We start from the raw sequence: 16,853 nt of genomic DNA on the forward strand, positions 1-16,853 counted from the left end.
GGCCAGCCTGCTTCCCGGCCGGGTTTGTGTCACTTTTAGTGCGACCTGCTGTGGCATGATTTCATGTCCACATGTGCTCTATGATGCATGCATGTCGTTCCAATCTTCTGTTAGGTAACACATGCATGTACACCTTGCTTTTCATTTTTCTAAATGTTTATTTATTTATTCATGTGCCGCCCACCAAATCAAGTAGTAGATTTGGAACATCTACTGGGCCCACCCAAGTAGGCCCACACGCATCCATAGAAAATAGACGGACAGAAGATCATGTCTACGTTATTATTATTATTATTTTTTTATAACATACACTCACAAGCCATGAGGACCCAAGATCGTATGGCTACATTCAATGTACATGTGTTGCTCCCTTGATGATGGGTGTATCAGCATAATTCTTTGGATAGGATACGCATAAGGCAACCATCTAAACTCTACACATGAGTTACTCTATGTATCATATATGATTTTGGGTAGTACAAGTTACTTTAGCCAACCAACCCGGCTGCCCAAGTTGAATTTGCGAGATTCTATCATATCAGTAGTCATTTTTGGTTTGATTGTATCTCTTCATCTGTTGGGCTTGGAGTTGTGTCCAAGATGAAAAGTACTTAGAATATTTATGAGAATAATGTGGTAAGTCATATAAGACATTATAAATAGTAAATTTACTATAAAAGTTACAAATTTTAGGGAGTTTTAGTTGCAGTTTAATTTGAAAACTTTAAGTCTTGGTATCTCTATTTAAAGGGTTGTAAACTCGTTTATTTCATCTATTAATCATCAGTCAAATTATGAATTTCATAGAATATATTTCTTTTTTGTTTTTTTTTTTTTTTTTATGGTGATTTTTTTATTATTATTATTATTTTTTTTGATTTTCTGGTGGATTCAAATAGTTATCCTTGAGTAAGACGATGATCGACCTCATCAAGTTTATCATGAGTCAAATACCATCATTGAAGCTTTCCTGGACCCCACCGTTTTGTTTATATGCCATCTAACCCGTTCATAAGTTGAGCCCAAGGTAAAAGCCAAATTCAGCCTGATCCAGAACTTCGGTGGGACCCGCCAAAGTTTCAATATAAGGCATCTCTACCCCACGTCTGTCCGTGGTGTGGCCTACTTGAGTTTGGGATCGGCATTATTTTTGGGCTCACGTCCTAATTACAAGAGCTGGGGTAAGCGATGGACGGAGCTGATGTCAGTCCGCTGTCACACACACACCACCAACCCATGGTAGGCCCTACAGCTCGTTGCATGAGCTCCATACAACGTCGTGTCCCAGAGATTAAAATTTTAAAAGTATGCACTCAGAAATTCTCCACATGGCACACGTGTAACTCAAATAAATGGTCGAAATGGTAGGCCCACGGTACATGGGTCAACTATCGTGGCCCCAAGTTTTGCCCTTGGGTACTCCGGAAGAACACGACAAGCCATATGCTTGCACTAAAAAGCAGTGCAGGTGGCATATCTTTACCCCGAATCAAAACCGTTCAAATTGTGGGCCCTATTTGAGAAGGAACATACCCCAAATATCAGCTTGACAGAACCATTGAAGCTTCTGATTAACCCAATATTTGATGGCCACGCTAACATGGGTAGATCAAATCTTGGCTTCTGTTCTATCCATGAAGGTTCCTACGATTTTAACGGTTCAGATTGAGGTGCATGTAAGCCATATATACTGCAACGTTGGTAGATGTATACAGATATTTTACTCCGGCAGAATATCAAATAACGGTAGATGCATACGATTCACTACATGTGGGGCCCATTATTCGGAGATCTTGGTCTAATGGGTCTATCCATGGACCAGGGATTCAATGTAACTCTTGAGCCCTGTGATGAGCCAAAACAAAAATAGGCCTGAGCTTAGCCCATCATGATTTTGCACAGCTAAGTTTCTGAGTTCAGGCCCATGATGATTAACCCTCTTTTGTACAAGATGTAGGCTGTTCATCAAACATATGCTCAATCATGTATGATATTGACAATAATACCCAAGAAACCTTAAATGGGCCGGGCTAGTCTGATGGGTCTTAGACACAGCTTAAATGTTAGGCCTGGGTCCAGCCTCCAGGCCTTTGGGTCAGCCCAATCTCAGCACAAAGCATGATATCTTGAACGGTTTGTTTTCATTTATGTTTCTGTCAAATGCATGATTTCAAGCGCCTGCGCATCATCCAACACATTTCAATTTTCCAGTGACTTTGGGTCAACTAAGTCGTCTTTAGGGAAATGGTTTACGTGCTGCTGCTGTACGTGAACTTCACGTGCGCTCAATTTTTACAAGTGACGTGTCACACACGTGGAAAATCGTATCCGTTATTTTAACGGTTCAGATTGAGGTTCACGTAATCCATATATACTGCAGCGTTGTAGATGTATACATATATCGTACTTCGGCAAATATCAAATAACGGTAGATGCATACGATTAGGAGGCGGATTGCCTAACGTACTGAGTAAACTCTGTGGGGTTCACTATAATTTATATATTTTATCCAATCCTTCCGTACATTTTATCAGATGATTTTATTGCCCTATCCCAAAAATGAAGCTTGTAGAAAGCTAAAATGGACCACACCACAGGAAACAGTGTGAATTGAATGTCTACCGTTGAAAATTTCTTGGGGGCCATAGAAGTTTTGGATCAAGCTTATATTTGTATTTTACATTCATCCATGTTTTTTCGATCTTATGAGAAGGTTGGATGACAAATAAACATCACTGTGGGGCCTAGCAAGGTTTCAACTGTGGAAATAATTATTTCCACTGTTTCATGTGGAATGGTCCACTTGAGCTTAGCTTCAATTTTGTGCTCAACCCCTAAAATGAGCTGAAAAGGCGTATGGACGGTGTGGATAAACCACATACGTTCACTGTGGGCCCAACAGAGTTTACTCAGTACGATAAGAGCGTACTGAGTAACTCAGTACGCAATCCGATTTCATACGATTCACTACCGAAATCCAGTCCCACTCAAACGGCCTGACCGGCACAAACTGATTGCTGCGTGTGACAGATATGAATCAAATCTACCCCGTCCATTAGATGCGCCGCTAGATCTTCACCATGAATCCTCAAAAAAATGACTTAGGTGGACCACACCATAAGAAACGGTGTAAAATCACGCCTAATCTAAATTTACATGGTGCGGCCCGCTTGAGTCTTAGAATGTCTTAGTTTTTATGAAATCCATTCATCCTGGTGTGGCGCGTCTAATGAAAGGATTGGATGGTATATCCACAGCAGGGTAGGCTCCACACACGATTTGGACGATTCTAACGGTGAGAGGACTTCCTATCTCAACGTAGATCTCATCCACTTGAAGCGCTTCCGTCACGTCAGTGAAATTCACACCCTCATCAGCCTACCAAAGTCACGCCAGTCCTCGACAATACCTATTTTATGCAAAGCCTACAACAATAAAGCCATCTGTGCCCCACCATGTTGTCGGCATGACATCCAATCCGTCCATCAGGTGTGCTCCTTGATGCTAGAACCAGGGTATAAAAATCAGCCAGATGTAATAGTGAGGTGGGAGACACCATAGGAAAAGATGGGGATGGATACCGGTCATAGTTTTATGTGTGGGGCCATTATGGTTTATCTCTTTCATCAAACCCATTCATCAGATGTGGCTTAGAAGAATAAAAGGAAAAATACAAAAATCAGACTCATACAAAACTCAGGTGGGCCATGCTGCACAAACGTAGAGATTTTACGAGCAATTTTACATTGTTTTCTTTGTTGTCTCATGTGATTTTTTTATCAAGATGATCGTTTGTATGCACGGATAAGATAAAGATTCTCACATGATGGTCACGGAGTTGTTCTCAATATAGAAGAAGAAATTAAAACATGCATGATGATGTTGACAAAAATACCCTTAAAACCTTAAATAGATACAGCACAGAGATGCACGATATCATGAAATCTCACCATATACAATCATATAACTATTATATAACTATTGTATATCCAAACAACAAGAAAACAAGCCTTCAGTCAATAAAGAGGAGGGAGAAGAAGAGATTGACTCAAGACATCATTTTTACTGATACTCAGATAACTATTTCTCAACTTCTAAGATGAGAGAGGAATCTTCATCTTAAGTGCTAGTCCAACATACATCAGCAACGTACCCATAGATATCATCCTTTTAGCAGTGGTATCTGAGATGGATGATAGGAATGCCGCAGCCAGTAGTAGCAGCAATCCCATAACCAAAATGCCGTTCACAGCAATATTGGAAAGAAATCCTTCTTGAAATAAACCCATTCTTGGGGGGTTTCCGTTCTCAGCTGCTTCACCTGGATGTTCCCCAACGTTTAGGTGAACCTCTAAAGGCGCTTCGATTTCAGTGTTGTCGATCTCAGCTTCAACAGGTTCCTCTACTTGGACTTGAACATCTGGAACCATTTCGATTTCAATGTTTTCCATCTCAGAATTTTCCATCGTAGAGAGAGGGCTCTGCTCTGTTGTTGGTAGTGTTTTGGGAAGGTGTCTGGAAGTTGCATGCTAACGACTTCATTTTATTCCAACTAATTCATTTTGCATATGTCGCGACACTCATAACTGCCATCATATGCATGCAGCTAAATCCGGCCCGCCGTGATTTAAGTCTATGTCCACACTGTTCATTTGGTGGGTCTCCTCTAAGTTATGAGATATGCCAAAAGTCATCCGTACATGGAATTCAAACGAGTCACACAATCAGAAATCATGAGTAAAAGATCTAAAATCACTTGGTCGGTCACATCTGAGTTTTGGATACATTTGAAATTTAGTGTGACTCTTTATCCAAATGATACACATACAAAACTGTACTGTATTTCTGAACCACATCTCCATGGGCCCTATAAACTATCATGAAAATTTCAATGGGTTAGTATCGATTTTCAATTGTTGTGTGTGGTGTGGCACAACTAAGTCATGAATTGGCCAGATTTTTAGGGTTGTAGATCACCATATATGGAAAGACACATCTTATTAATTGGATGGATGTCCTACATAGATGATGATGATGCCCCATAGCTTGAATTCATGGAAAGCTCCATGAGGTGGATCTATTTTCTTACGAAGATACACCCTAACATATTGCACCGTACCCATAGTCCGTTTCCTTTTCGGTGAAAGCGACTGGGGTGAGCAGTTCGCCGGTTCGCTTTCCTTTCAGCGGGAGGGCACCGATTCGGTACTGCCCCCGCCTGTTCTCCGAGGGCCACCGTGATGTGTAACTTTTATCCACACCATCCATCTATGTTTTCATATAATTTTAAAATACTGGACTGAAAATAATATAGATCGAAGGTTCAAGTGGACCATACCACAGGAAGAAGCGGTGCTAAGGACACCCACCATCGAAACCTTATTAGGGTCCACCGTGTAGTTTATTTTCCATCCAACCTGTTGATTTGGTCATATACACCTGTATGAAGTGAAAAAACAAATATCATCTTGATCCAAAACTTCTGCAGTCCCCGAGAAATTTTCAATGGTAAGAATTTAATCCGAACTGTGTGGTCCGCCATATTTTGGTCCAATATTTTATAATTATATGAAAAAGTGAATGGACGGTGTGGATAAAGTTATACTTCATAGTGGACCCTCAATGGCCCTCGGAGCCTACACCTGTCCCTAGCTCGGAGCAGGCGGGGTAGTACCTAATCCGCCCCCTCTAGATGGATTCATGACGTGGGTGATCATCAGCAGGGTGATCATCCGCAGTCAGTGGGAAAAGCGACTAGAGTGACCGAGGGTCTCGGTATCTTTCAACCGGAGTTTCAACACCTAGTCAAGGGTTTTAGTATGAATAATTAAATTACCTTATTTCAATGTTTTGAAATAATATATATATATATATATATATATATATATATATATATATATAAAATTAATTAATCATGCTTTCGGTTTAATTTCTTACAGTTTTCTATATAAAACAGTAATTACGGCATAGACAGTTCAGATCAATGGAAATCTCAGCATGTGGGTCCCAATCAGAGCCAAAGATGGTGGTGATCTTGAGTCATGATGTACTGAAGATAAACTTCAATGCAGTGGGATTGAAGGCGGACTGTTGAAACATTAGTGGGTCCATGAAAATTTTAAATTGTAATTATTAGGTTCATGAAGTGGGAGATTCCAAGCTGTGATTTGGTTTGCTTCGTTAGGTGGGCCACACAGGTGTAAAATCATGCCCTAGACCTCTAAATTCACCTGGTGTGTCCAACATGAGTCTTGGAATGTCCTGGATTTTGGGAATCCATTCATCCTTGTATTGCACGTCAGATGAAAGGATTGGATGGTATAAACACAACATGGTAGGCTCCATGCACATTTGGATTACTTTAATGATGGGAGGACTCCCATCTCTACAGTTTCCCATGTAGCCCACTGAAGTGTTGTCGGCCGGATTCTTGCACCCAGTCCAAATACAGGGTGTTGCACCTGATGGACGGCATGGATCCCATCCACATTAAGTCGTTCCATCCATATCAACGAATGTCACACCCCCTATGCCGGCAGAGATTGTATGGTCAGTGACTATGGGGCTCATTTTAGACCATGTGGTAGAGCAAAAATGGTGACAGATGGACCAATAAATATCCTGAGATACAGAAAAATCTCAACGCAATGGTCTAATCTTTAAAAAGACATCAAGCATCAAAATTCAAAAAGGTATTTCCCATAAGTCATTTCCCCCACTTTCAAATGGAATTACTGTTGTCTATGGGCCAGGTTTGAGTTGAACCAATGTCTAAACCAAGCATCACCCACAAGTACAACTCAGACCTGAGTCTGGCCCAACCTTGTGACGAGTTAAAACAAGCAGGTCTGAGCCCAGCCTATGATGATCTTGCACAACCAGGTTCAGAGCCAAGCCACCCTCTTTTGTGCAAGATCCAGGCTGTTCATTGAGCATATGCCCAATCGTGCATAATATTGACAAAAATGCCCTTGAAACTGTAAATCAGTCAGGCCAATCCGATGGGTCCTTAGACACTGTGTGAGCCTGGGTCCGGCACCAGCCCTACAATCTCAGGTAAAGCCCATCCCAATTCAGGCCACACCCAAAACCCCATCAGACCAGACTTGATGAAAACCCAACCTTAAAGGATATGAGTCCAGCCTTCAAGAAGTAGACCCAGAACCCAGTTAATGTGGGTACGATAGTATAGGAACTAACTCAAACCCAACCTGTTGACAGGCCTAGTGGGCCCACACGGAACTCCTATATAAAAGCTTATTCTACAAGAACCTTCAGAGGAACCGACGTCTAATCAACATCATTATCTAAGGCCTTATCCCCAACTACCCAGTTTACCACTCTAAAATGGTCATTTTGGGTACCTATTAGACAAAAGTCATAACTTTTTATTATATTATATTATTATTATTAATTTTATTTTTCACTCACACCCGACACACCTAGGTGGGGTTATACCACAATGAGTACTGAACCCATGACCTCGTCTTGAAACTAATTTCTCACACATGTTCCATCTTGACACATGTGAGAGGAAGTGATGTAGAACGTGGCACCGATGCATTCCTAGCATGGTTGGACCAAAAAGAAGATGAACTGCAAATGACATAACTTTTGATCCGGGTATCACTACGGATGCATAACCTATTAATCTTTACTAAAAGGGGCCATCTGAAGTGAACTGACTCACATAGTGGGTCGGGTCTGTCCGTTTCATCAGACACATGTACTTTTTGCTCAAAAATAAAATTTTAAGGAAAATTTACTATTTTTAGTAATTTCGAATTTTTTTACATTTTCTTATTTTTAGAGTTTTAAATTTTCTTCCTTTTCAAAAACAACTTATAATCATGATAAGACTCTTCTAACAAAAGTTTATTTAAAATTTTTATTTTTTGAAATTAGGTTTTAGAAGAGTTTTATTAGAATTAGGATTTTTGTTAGATTTAGAATTTTACTATTTTTAATAATTATGAATTTTCAATTTTTTCCGTACCAAGAAGACATACTCAACCTCAACACATCATTACCTGCATCAGGAAGTAACAAAGAGTTTACTCATTAAGGCTGTGAATCAGCTGGGCCTAAGGTAACCTTTGGACCAACTTTTCAACCGATCGGATCCAGACTATGGTCCGTGCACATGTGACAATGGGCCAGACGGCCCACCCAGCTTGCGACAGTGCTTGTGATTAGCGTACATGGCCTGATCAACTTTCGGGCTGTGTTGGGTTTCAAGTCATTTTATCCCAACCAGGCAGACCGGTTTGACTTCATATGTTCACATGTACATGTGGTCCATCCTACAAATATACCTTTCCAATTATCCATTGGGCAACGTATGGTTGTTGATAGTTGACCCAAAGGATTCATTTCTCCAAGTGTCCATATCTTTGTGCATGTGGTCAACCTGATCAATGGATGGGTTAGAAACGTTGATGTGCAAAACAAGGATTTCATTAATTTTCAAACCGGGGGGTTAACCTCAGGCCCAACCATATTTTGGGATGGATTTGGGCCCACTAGATAAGCCCATATGGTCTATGGTTCAGGTAAGCTTTGTGCTTTCGTCTATTCGAAATTTGGAGTTTGCTTGGCCTGGGCCCATCCCATTAATAGCCTAATTTTAGCCATTGATAGGTCTGTTAATTGGCCAGCCTGGATTAGTGGCCTTTTGAGTCAGACTTGGGCGAAAATAGTGCACCCAAGGGTGAACCTTAACCTAAATCATGGACCCAGATTAGCTACTGACAAATTGAGTAGCGAGACTAGCTGCTGAAGTAACGGTAGAGAGATCATTTTAGGGCATTAGCTAAAGAATAAGTCAGATCCAAAGCTGGAGTGAACTGCACCACAGAAAACCGTGAGAATTGAACTCTTACCATTAAAAACTTTTAGTGGCTACAGAAGTTTTCAATCAAGTTGATATTGTGTTTTCCTTTTGTTCATATTTGTGTGAACTTATGAACAGGTTGGATCTCAAATAAACATCATGGTGGACCTAGGAAGGTTGCAATGGTGGGCGTCACTCTCCCTACTGTTTTCTGTGGTGGGTTACATTCGAGCTTTGGATCTGCCTCATTCTATTGCTTATGCCCTAAAACGATCTCTGCAAATGGATGGACGGGGTGGATACAACACATACATCACAGTAGGCTAGTAGAACTTGGTGATGTTACTTTAGTAGCCAGGCCACTCAACCTGTCTGTAGCTAATCCACGTCCCTAAATCATTACTCCCTTATATTAATTGGCCGGTCTTGGGCTGTGCATGAAAGCCCATCAGCTCGTGTGTTTTAGTGTTTCAGGGGCATTCTTGTGAATATCAAGCACTGTTGGCTCATCTAATAAACATCCCAGATCTTGCACTAAAAGACATGCTGGGCCCACAGCACCAACCAATACAGACACGGATTTTACAGGGGTAACACCCGAGTACCAGAGGTACGGGGTGTTACACTATCTGAACTCGACCCGAACTCAGTTTCGAGCCGAAGAAAATGGCCCGTCCCGACCCGAACTCAGTTTCGGGTCGGGCCGAGTCGAGCAAGTTAATTGGGCTAGCCGGTTCTTGTACAGCCCTAATCTTGTGTTCTGATATGATTATATGTTAATCACAAACATTAAGCATCCCTTGGACAATAAGTTTCCGGGGAAGCCTTTTGTAGAATCCTTCCCATTCACCAGTTTTACCAGATCATTTTAAGGGAGTGGGCCAAAATTTAAAGCAGATCCAAAACTCAACTTAGCCACGGGGAAGAAAACAGATGGTATTGAATGCTTACCATTGATTCTCTCTGACTTCTGTTTCAAACATTTCAGGAACCTTGGTAAAAAACGTAGGCCAATCCTAATGTTTGTGACAAATCCTTCCCATCCATCGGTTTCATTTTGGAGGGTCCCACAGAAGAAGAAAAAAAAAAGAGTCAAATCCAAAACATTCAATGATCACCATTGAATGTACTTGGTTTATCCACGCCGTCCATCCATCTTTCCAGCTCATTTTAAGGGTTGATTACAAAATTAAAGTATATAAAAAGCTTTAGCACATCACAACATAACGATGGGCCTCACCTACATCATGGGGTCATAGCCATTCGTTAATAAGGTGCTTATGGTGAAAGAAGAGGCGATTCTACGAGAATGGATTAAAATAGGGGTTTTTGGTCTATGCGGCCATATATAGAAAAATCCCAGTCAGAAGACGAGTTTCAACGGATCAAAGGTTAGGATTATTCAACCAATCTTGTTTTTTTTGGATGGTGGCTCAGCGACTGCGTATTAGGCGTCATACGTAGCCAGAGTATCAAACAACTCCTTTCACTGCTCTCTCTCACTCTCATTTCTTTAATTGGGTAAGCTCTGTTTTTACAGAATTTTATAAGTTTGCTGTTGTATGCATACCGTTTGATTGATTTTGTTTTTATATATTTGCAATGGAATTTTACAAAATAAATAAATAAATAAAAAATCCTTACTTTGTATTTTGATTGGATCCGATTTTGATTTTATTCGAATCCCGAAACGGATTTCTAATTGTGGGAAAAAAGAATTACGATCCGTGTCCTGCACACAACCTGTTCGATGGAATGCTCATGAGTAGATCTTCACATCAAACTTCAAAGAGGAGGGATATATGCAGAGATGTTGAAGAGGTGAGCTTCAAAACGCGCAAACTCGGCCCACACTTGTGTGATCTGGGCTATGCATCAGGTGGGGCTCAACATGAGCGTGCTCTTTACTAAAAACCAAGATGGTTCAATCACCGGGTGGGCCACAGTTTTACATTGATTACAGGCCGTTGGTGATTTTATTTCTAACTGTCCATTGTCTTTATCCACCTGTAGTGGTTGTTCGCAGTCTCGATTCACCCCTTCAATCCTACCTCAAACAAATCATCACAGCATTGCTCAATAGGACTTAAAGGATCCGTGAGCTGAGGCTTTCAAAAGTGTACTTGATTTTTTTATTTTTATTTTTATTTTTTTTATTTTTTATTTTTATTTTTTCCAGTTTTGACAAATGAGCCCAGGGTTAGTTAATCCTGACCGTTGGTCTGTTGGGCTCATACTGTGGATTGGCCATTGCCAAAAATCTCTTTAGTTGGAATATCCTTGACACTAATCTTGGGACCTTTTTTTTTTTTTTTTCAGTTGAATGTGGAGTTTATGCTGTATTTATATTCTAAACCATCAATTTTCAGGCCACAAATCAAAAGGTTAGGATTGTCCCACTGAGGAGATTTTTGGGGCATGGCCTATCTGCAGTGTGACGCAATGGACCAATTGTCCACGGTCCCTACTTTCTAGAAATGAAACCCAATTATACTTAGCAAATACTCGTCTTGAGGATTCTGCACTTCTTCCACATCAGAACTGAGTCAGATGTCCAGAGGGATCTTGGCACAATATGGTCTTGATATTGTTCTCAAATTCTTGTTAGCAGAGTAGATACAAATTAAACCATAGGCCATGTTGTAATATGTGCAGTGGGTCCCACAATTTGGATGATCTAGATCGGTGTCTATGGATGCCAAGTGTATTATGGATGAGGCATTGTGATTTGGTGAAAGAGAACTGAACACCTGCAGGCAAGGTAGTGCGACTTGTGGTACCTTACAATCTTTCCCGCCAACATCCTGCGTTTGTAGGACACTAGAGCCATGAAAACAGCAGGCCCCACCATGAAGATCACCTGGCATAGGTGGGCAAACTGTTGTAATTAGTGGACAACTGATGGTCCGATCCAACGTACAAATGTGGCCCACCTAGTGAGCAAATCAGCTTGATTTTTGACTGATCTTCATGGTTGGGGCCATTGTTTCAATGGTACTGATTTCATAAACAAGTGGCATGCTAGTGAGAAAGATGGTCACTACTTGTGATGCTATTGCCCACAGGTGATCAGTCCTTGTGGTGAAGTCGGATATATTTAGACAACATGATTCAAAGTTTTGCTGGTGTAGCTGAAATTTTGTTTCCTATGATACCTAGATGCTTAGAATTGTTATTCTGTTTGTTCTGCATAGTTTTAAGTGTTATGTCAACTATATATGTGGTGAACTGTATGGTGATCAGGACCATTAACCTGGTGGGCTGCCTTGTGGATGGGTATGTGCCCTCTGTGCAGGGCCATAGGCATGATAATCCCATACAAGGCTGTTTGGATGCACCCTTTGAAGGGGTGTTTGAGGTTAAATGCTGTTTTGATCCAAAAGGCAATTGATGTTGTGCATTTGTAAGCACTTTGCAAACCCCCATATCATCTCCCGCTTGACAAAATAGGTGCTAATATGTCAACTCAGGATTTGCCCGAGTAGATTGAAGAAGTAGGCTTGAAACCCCCTTTCGAGAAGTGCATCCAAACACACCCTTTATTGGACAACTCTGACCATTTCCTTGTTGTGGGGTTTTCAGGTTGCATTTGGACCAATGCACTTCTTTCTTTCTTTTACTGTTACCTTTTTTTTTTTATGGGACACAATGTTGGTGGTTAAAGAACAACATGTTCTCATAGGGTGAGCGTAGCTGAAATGAGGATGTCGAGGTGGATGAGTGGCAAGACGAGGAAGGATATAATTAGAAGTGAATGCATTTAACTTAGGAGTCGTACCGATAGGTAATAAGATGAAGGAAAGTAGACTTAGATGGTTTGGTCATGTGCAACAGAGACCAACACTTGCGTTGGCTAGGAGTGAGTTGGTACAAGTTGAAGGGTCTAAACTCTAAAGAGCTAGGGGAAGGCCGACGTGGATGTAGGTTGTAAGAAAAAGATTTGATGACCTATGGTGTAACTGAAGGTTTATCCCTTGATAGAGTGGAATGGTGGAACGTGATTCATTTAGTTTATTCCAATCAGTTAGGATAAAGCTTAGATGATGAAGTTAATTGTTACCTTTTCAGGTCATTAATCAGATGGCTGCCACAGTCCCATTGCCCTGGTGAATGGGCTATGGCCCATTCATGTGGTGCCCTGCCCAATCAATGTAATCTCTAGAGACGAGTGCCACTCATACAATAGAGATGTTTTGGCACGACTTCATGGAAATAAATGATGCCTGCATGTGATAGCATCATTCCTCTTTATCAAAGTTACCATTTAATTCAAAAGAATATTGCCATACTGTATCCTGTTTGATACTTCGATTTCAACTTAAAATCCATGCACTATCCAAGTGATATCCTTGTCATATCTAGGTATTTTAGCATGCTATCCATTGGTTTACAAATCTAAGAATCAAAGCTAATTACAGCCATAAAGAGGCAAGTCACATTTTTCATGCAGAGTGCAAATATAATTTCTGACCTTTCCATGCCTTTCATCTACTGTCTTATTCTATGTATCTTTCAACAGGGACCAGCTTTGCATCCTTGATTTCATGATCTTGTTGGTGGATTAAGAACAAAATGCCTCACCGAACAAGGCCTATGACTGCACTCTTGGTTTTCATGGGAGTTAATGTTGTCTTGGTGTCGACAATCACTCTGGTTTATGATTTTGTGTGCTTCCATCCTTACTGGGAAAGAAGGGTATGTTCATCACCTCTATTTCGTTGGTTAGTATGATTTTTGTTGTAATGCTTCTATTCAAGCTAGACTACACCTTACTTTTGTAAGGCACTTGTTTTTATTTCCTTCGTAGTCTCATCTGTTGTCTATGCTATTCCCTCTTCTCATACCAACTATATAACCACATGGTAGTAGAGCTTTTGAGGTATTCAAGACTTAGAGAACGATGTTCTTTTGTTTGATCCAACAGTGGTGCAGCTAGGACCCATCTTTTGGTAACTGAAGCCTTTGATCCAGTGACTGATGTCATAATACGGATCGTGCTCTAATAGCTCTCCTAATAATTAGATGATCCTATCCATCCAATGAAAATGGACAGTTACAAACAACTGTTCACATTTGACGGGACTGGACAGTTTAAAGTTAGTGGGGATTAGATGGTTATGATAATCTGATTGGGGAAATTTTGGGTGTTCCTACATCTGCCATGGGGCCCACAACTAGAGTTGGGCATCGAGTCGAGTCGGATCGAGTTAGGGCTGATCCGACTCGATCCTGTTTTGAAATAGGCCTGACTCGAACTCGATCCAACTTCGTACCAAGTCCAGCATGCCTAACCCGATTTGAGTTCGGTCTGGCCTGGACTGATTCGGACCGAGTCCGACCAAGGTAGAAGTACTGAGTCGAGTCGAGTTGGCACCGAGTCGGATCGAGAGATGAGGAAGGGAGGAAGTTGAGAGGAGAGAGAGAGGAGGAGGGTGGTGGCGGTGGTGGGTGGCTGCGGCCTTGGAAGAGGAGGAAGATGAGGGAGGGAGAGAGAGTTTGGAATCGGGTCGGGGTCAGGTATAGTGGGTAAGGTTATAGATGTTAGAACTTACTGGTTTTTTTTTTTTTTTTTTTTTTTTTTTTTTTTAATTATCACACACACACACCCAAACCCGAGTCAAGTTGGGTTTCGGATCGAGTCGAGTCTGACCGGATTGAGTTACTGGGTAACTTGAACTCGACTCGGTTTGAGTTCGGATTAGGCGAAGCCTACTCGGTTCGGACCGACTCACCCATTTGGTTCGGGTTGAGTTAGGTCTGAACGAGTCGGACGAGTCAAGTCATCCTGTGCCTAGCTCTACCCACAACACAGACAACTTGGATAACCAGGTGGGCTCCTTTTTGCAGTTTGTTGGGAAGAAAAAAAGTTTGTCTAACATTGTATGTTTCCTCAATATGGTATATTGTGTATGCTTCTCTGTCTCATATCCTTACTCTAAATTTAGTAATGGAGAACAAATGAAAAGTTTGGTTTAATACAAGATATAATCTTTATATATGGTCAATAATTATTTTGTTGCATGCATGGTTTTACGGCTTGGAGACTTGGACAAACTAGTTTGGTCTTGAGTAAAAAAGTGTTTGACAAACCTTTTTCTCCAAATAAAAGGAAATACATACAAAACAGAAAAAAATTTAAAAATAAAAAAGTGATACTTGGACTGATTTTAAGATAAAATCTAGTTAACATGTGTCCTAGAAATGCAATAAATATCAATTCATTTTGTTGAAATACTGAATAGTTATCTAATTTTTAACAAAATAATATTTTGTAATAACTTATTTTATTAAATTAATGCATTTGTGGGAGGCTCCTAAATCATCTCTAGAGAATTCAGTAACCTAGATGTTCGATTTGGAGGTGAAAAAGGGGGAGGTCCATCAAATTGCATGGTATTGACTCGTCCGAGTTGCCCTAACTCTCAAGCAACTCAAAGATGTTAGTGTTGTGTGACCGAAAACTCCAATACGATGATCTTATCCTTAGATCATGATGACCATGGGTCCTGTGTGGGCATGTTATTAATGGCATAACTAATATGTAGGTGTGTCTTAATCAAACATATTCATGGGTTATAAGGAGAGGGTTTCTTCTATTGTCCTTAGGAATTTGAGTTTGGGCACAACGACCATTAGTCAAGGGAGAGTTGTGTTCCATAGATCTCAGTGTCCTATTATTCCATCACCACCCAGTAGGTTTCATGACGAACCTTTGATTATTTTTATATGGTCATCTTGTGTGAAGGAACCGATGGCGAATCACGATGGGAGTCTTTACTATCAGGCTTGATGATGAGTCGGTCCCTCCACCCTACCCCATATAGGAGTATTAGTATTTATTGATATGAGATTTTGCTATTAGATACATTGGATACTTATATTGGAGGATCACTTAAAAGTCTCTGGGTCGGGAGACCCGTCATCGCTGATGTTATCATCTTGTCTATGTACTAGCTTTGACTAATCCTTAGACCTAAGGACATACGAGAAGTTCTAGTTCTTGATGTAATGTGCTTTGGCTTGCTTCGATGAGTCAATTGTAGTGGCCCATATGTGGTGTTGCTAGGTTCATGCATTAAGATATGGTTGAGGTTCATATGATCCAAAAAGGGATCCACTGGTAACATTCTTATGGCTGAGATTTGGTAGATCGGACCATCTATCAAGTGATTAAAAAAAGAAGATGTCCATCAAGTATTTTTGCTGGTACTGGCACTCAAAAAGGTCTTAAATGGTTTGATAAATGTTTTTAATCATTGATCTTTTATTTTAATCGTCAAAAGGTTTTAATTACGCTTGATGGTAATTCCAACGGTTGAGATCTTGTGCTCCACTAAACTTGCATGGGTATTGGATCGAGGGTGGATGGCCATGAAAAGTGGAGTGATTTGTTCACTTTGGGTACATGGTTAGGCAGGATCACAGACTTTAGATGTAGTAGGGCATGCCAAAGTTTGTATGGTAATAGAGCACCATACTAGTGTCTCTCAACCCTCTCCCTACAACCTTAATTCCTTATAAATAGATCTAATGAGGGATTGGAAAAAGAGCCTTGAACGTTTGGGGGAAGGGAGAGAGAATTGAGGTCCCTCCTTTACATCCGTACGTTCTTATGTGCGGGGTCCACCTTTGGACGGCTTTCATGCTCTGCCCCTACATTGCTATAGGGAATGATGTGTTGGCTTTTATTTTTTCCTCATTTGGGATAGATTTGGGAGAGAGCCTTCTCGATTGAAGAAACAACATCGACAGTCTACGTGGTTTTGAATGGTAGTAATGTACAAGTAAATCACAGCTCTTATATTTTTTATTCGTAGAAACTTGAGAATATCTAGATGGGGATCTGTAGAATTAAGTTATTTAAAATATGAAAATTTTAAATTATGCTTCGTGTGTCAGAAACTCTAGACTTGTCCAAGTCACCCCGAGTCTACGCATGGTGTATACTTGACCCAGTCCTGACCAAGTACGAGTTGACTAAGAAGAGTCTTCAAACCAGGGTCTCGTGAACACAGTTTTA

Source organism: Magnolia sinica, chromosome 15 (genome assembly GCF_029962835.1).
Source record: "Magnolia sinica isolate HGM2019 chromosome 15, MsV1, whole genome shotgun sequence".
NCBI lineage: Eukaryota > Viridiplantae > Streptophyta > Magnoliopsida > Magnoliales > Magnoliaceae > Magnolia > Magnolia sinica.